This window comes from Trachymyrmex septentrionalis, unplaced genomic scaffold (genome assembly GCF_001594115.1).
Source record: "Trachymyrmex septentrionalis isolate Tsep2-gDNA-1 unplaced genomic scaffold, Tsep1.0 scaffold25, whole genome shotgun sequence".
NCBI classification, from domain to species: Eukaryota; Metazoa; Arthropoda; class Insecta; order Hymenoptera; family Formicidae; genus Trachymyrmex; species Trachymyrmex septentrionalis.
Window position 1 is genome coordinate 2,533,189 of NW_017305408.1, and position 4,237 is coordinate 2,537,425.

The 4,237-nt window shown below is 42.9% G+C and overlaps 1 protein-coding gene across 1 annotated transcript in view; it reads left to right on the top strand.

Annotated features, from left to right (window-relative positions):
- The window catches only part of LOC108748928 (protein FAM214A), a 16,924-nt gene that overhangs the window by 6,098 nt on the left and 6,589 nt on the right, over positions 1–4,237 (top strand). The window lies entirely within an intron of this gene.

Sequence of the window (4,237 nt, forward strand, 5' to 3'; positions counted from 1 at the left end):
CCCCGAATCTCCATCGAAACTCGCTTTCACCAGTGCACTAGTGTTTTGTTTTTATTAAACCGCTGCGTTGCTAAAACAGTCGGAATCAACAATATCTATTTCAAGTTTCCCGTTCAAATTCAACACGCCACTTACACACGCGCATTTATATTACAGATGCCGTTATATCGCTGTAATTTTTTACTAAATAAAACTGCTCGAGTGCAATATGAATCTGCATTTTGTAATCTCCTATTGGCCTGAATATTCCTGAATATTTTCGAATCTTTCGCAAACGAGTCTTGCGTTTTATTCAATTTTTACAGTCGTCTCATTTTCCGTGCGATAATAACATTACTCTCGGTAATCCTCAAGAGAATTGAAAAATTTCATTTGGAATTCTAAAACCTTGCGGGTTTTCAAGAAAAATTACTACCATTATCACTGAAGATTCGTCTTTCTGACAATCGGGACATAGGTTCTCCTGGAAACCGTGCTCCCCCTTACTTGGGCCAGTCGACCCAGTTCCGAGCTGTGCTCTCGTGTGCTCGTAAAATGCAGAACGCCCGGTAGATAGGCGTTCTGGATTTTTTTAAGGTGACCTAGCTGAAAGAGACATCGATTTTACTTGAATTCCGTAAAGCAGGAAATCGGCCGTAGAAACGCAGCTGTGAACAAATACGATTAATTGACTACCGCATGCGTAGATATTAAAGCTAAAGGTCAAGCCAACGGCGATTAATACATTTTTCTTACATGGAGACCTTCCTTCGCGTATTACTTCGTGAAAACGTTGATCTTGAAAATATCACGAGTCATTGCAAATTCAAATATTCGATCTGTAAGATCTGTTTGAAAAATTTTTCAACTCGTTCCACTCTCTTGCAATATGATATCGAAGATCATAACTTAGGAAACGCGATAATGACAAAAGTTCTTTTTTTTATATCTTCGAGAGTTAAATGCGCGCGCCGTGAATACGCACGATATTCTTGTCGATAGTGCTGTGTTTCGCCATCGTAAATGCCGACAAACCTACCGGAAGAGCGAGTTTATTTCTGGGCAGTCTTGAAAGCGTTCCTTTGCCAGTCGAAGAACGGACAAGATCGACGTAGACCCCGCCGTGTTACTTCAAGCAAAACCTATTGCATTTGGTTACTTTTCTATTTTCGAAAGGTAGAAAAAGTTAAATTAATATAAATCTTGCGAGCTCAAATAATCGAAGAAGAATTTCGTAACGTCATACACGTCGTAACGTATTTGCAACAGAAAGCCGTATCTTTTCTTTGTCGCGTTCTCTATTTTTTTTTTTTTTTTTTTTTTTCAAACTTTGTATTTTACCCTTTATTCATTCAGGCAGACCAGAGAGAAATAAATGAAGATGACAGGATGATTATGTATGACGTGTCTTCGTATAAAGCCGAGAGAACCTTTAACGCCTTCGTTATCCGCATCTGCAAGCGTGAACATCGCTTGCACGTTCAAAATAGGTAATAGTTCAAAGGATAATCCCTACTGCCGAGAAACACGGAGAAAATTAGTCTCAATTTAAATAAGAACACGATCAACGGATGTATCTTAAGAATTAATCTTACATTTATGATGTTTTTCTACCCTTCCTATTTGCATTATTTTCTTTCCAGTCATGTCTGCGTGTCTAATAGTTGTATCCCGGTTGTATTCCGATTCGAAGGAGGGGAGTAGTTTAGTAGAAGTCGAAGTCTCATAAGGCAAGCGTCCGAGTTCCGTTTCTCGCCGCTGAATAATCGTCTTTGGAAGATTACATAGGCTTCCTGAATCAGAGAGTAAGACCTGAGACCTAACTCGAGCGTGATTCATAATAGACTTCTGACTCATAAACGAGGCTGAGCACGTAGCGTCTGCGGATGTATATTAATTCCTCGACGCGTGAAACGTATCGTCGTATCCCCCGTACGGCCCTGGGATCGCATGGGCCCCCGTGAGCCAGCGCGAGCTGAAAATGGACGGGACGTGCTTGTCGCAGCCGCGGCGATCCGCAATACGCGCTGGCTCGCCATGTTCTGACAGCGAGCGACGACGCGATCAGCTGTTCGGCGACAGCGTCGCTCGCGCCCAGCTGTGAGCGGTGCGCTCAGCTGACGACGCCATCGATACACGCCGTCGCTCCCCCTCCCACTCCACCGGGTCTCCCTCCTGCCGTCCTCAGGAACGGATGTGGCTGTCGTGTCGCCCACGTCCGTCCATTGTTCACCGTTAACTCACCGAGGTAAGCTTTTTTTTTTTTTTTTGCAAATTAATGAGATAGCGAAACGACTTTTATTCACCGTATTTATGCTAATGCACGACGCGTCTCATCGATATTCGTATTCATTATTGCGTCGCGCTAAACGTTAAATACGTACAACATGCTCTCTGAAACTTTAGATTGAACCTCATTTCGAAGAGCGAAATCTCACTCTTTTTGCAAGACTTAATTTTCACTCTTTTATAGAGTGATACCACTTCGAAGAGTTCAGAGAGTGATATATCGGCAAGTTTTCTTCTCGATTGCGAAATAAATATAAAAATTCGGGTTTCGTTTCCAAGGGAATTTTCCCAGGTGGGCTTTTCGATTATTCGTGGGGGAAACTTTAAGTGCGTGGTTGGGTTATATCGAAAGAAATTCACGCACGTCCCACGCGTGTGTCGTCTTGAATTCCGCTTCCGATAAGACTGAAAAGACGAAAAATCACGGCGAGACAGCCGGACGGCAAGCGACTGGCTGGTGTTTCGCTGACGTAACGTGGGCAGCGAGAGTGGATATTAAGAGACCTCGAGTTTCCGCTCGTATGTTAGCTTTCCGTTTATGTAACGCGACGTTAAGCGCTCTCGCGACCCGTTCGATCGCGTGCATTCACGATACGCTGAATAATTTTCTTTCACCCGCTCGAGACATCGCCTTTCGTCCGCCTCCCCGACAACGTGCGGCTCGTCGAAAATCGAAGGCGGCTTCTGTCGCTTCAGTTAACAATTTCTCGTGTACGCGCTAACTGCGCAGGGACGTAGCTAGAGATTTATTCGGGGCGAGGGGGGGGGGGGGGGGGCGGGAAATTATTCCGTTCTCGTGCTTTTTTGTCCATTGTACTCTTTTCTAAACATAAAATGAAATTGATGAATGATTGCGCGTTAATATATTTTGGCAAATATTATTGCAGCGAAATATCTGATCTTTTTCGTCGATAGAAAACGATGTGAAAACGTTAATTGATAATCAATCATTGATGAACTTGACTACTTAATCGCCACTTATTGCGATAATGAATCGAAACCGAGATAGTGATATTTAGGACACTACTACTTAAAGAGACGTCTACGAGTCGTTCGACTCGTAATTTACGCAACTGCGTTATCTCAGAAATTAAAAGATTTCTGTCCATTTAATAGTGCGTTACATCATCGAAATTCAGCATTATTTCTTTTAACTTCTAGTTATCAATCTCGTGAAATAAGGAGATGGATTTAGGATAACAACAGCAAACGTCTCGTTTTTTTCTCTCGTGTACGCCAGCATTCGGACTCGTTTTGAGTAGTTTCCATTTCTGCCATTTAAACGCGTCGCTTAAAAAGGCGTTAAACGTCGTACACGAACGATCATCAGCGAAACTCGAGAATCGGCGATATGCGAGTCGCATTGGCCCTACCAGTATTGTACTAACCATTCAGGAAACCTGTGACCCGCCGCGGCAGGCCGCGAACTGCACCTTGTTTTCTTTCATCACGTGCACTACGCGCAGTGCGGCTATAACCAGTCCTGCGGACGTGACACAACAACAAATTTAAAGGGACGACAAAAATCCAGAAGGCTCTTACGAGCCGTCTCGAGCACGTTGGCCCGCGCGACGCGTGCTTCGAGATCGGAAAGCGATCTCGATCGTTTCGACGATAAGCTTCCACGAACATTCAGAGATTTGATAAAGGTTGTTGTGTCTTTTACTCCATTTTGCAAGAGTGCCATTTTTAGCATTGTCACTTGGCACACTTATTTGACATTTAAATTTGTCATTTTTCCTTTTACCGCATATTGACTACAAACGATCTCAATATGTTGATGAACGTCGGGATACTCCTCTATTCAGATCTTACATAAATACTATAATAAAAGTAGTTCCTAGTATTCCTTTAGTTAGTTCTTTAGTGCAACTTGAGATTTTTCGTCAAAGGAATTTGTCATCTTTTTCTGCAAATTGCGTCACTTTTAGTTTTGGATACCTTGTTCATCTACGTTCGAATGAAAATT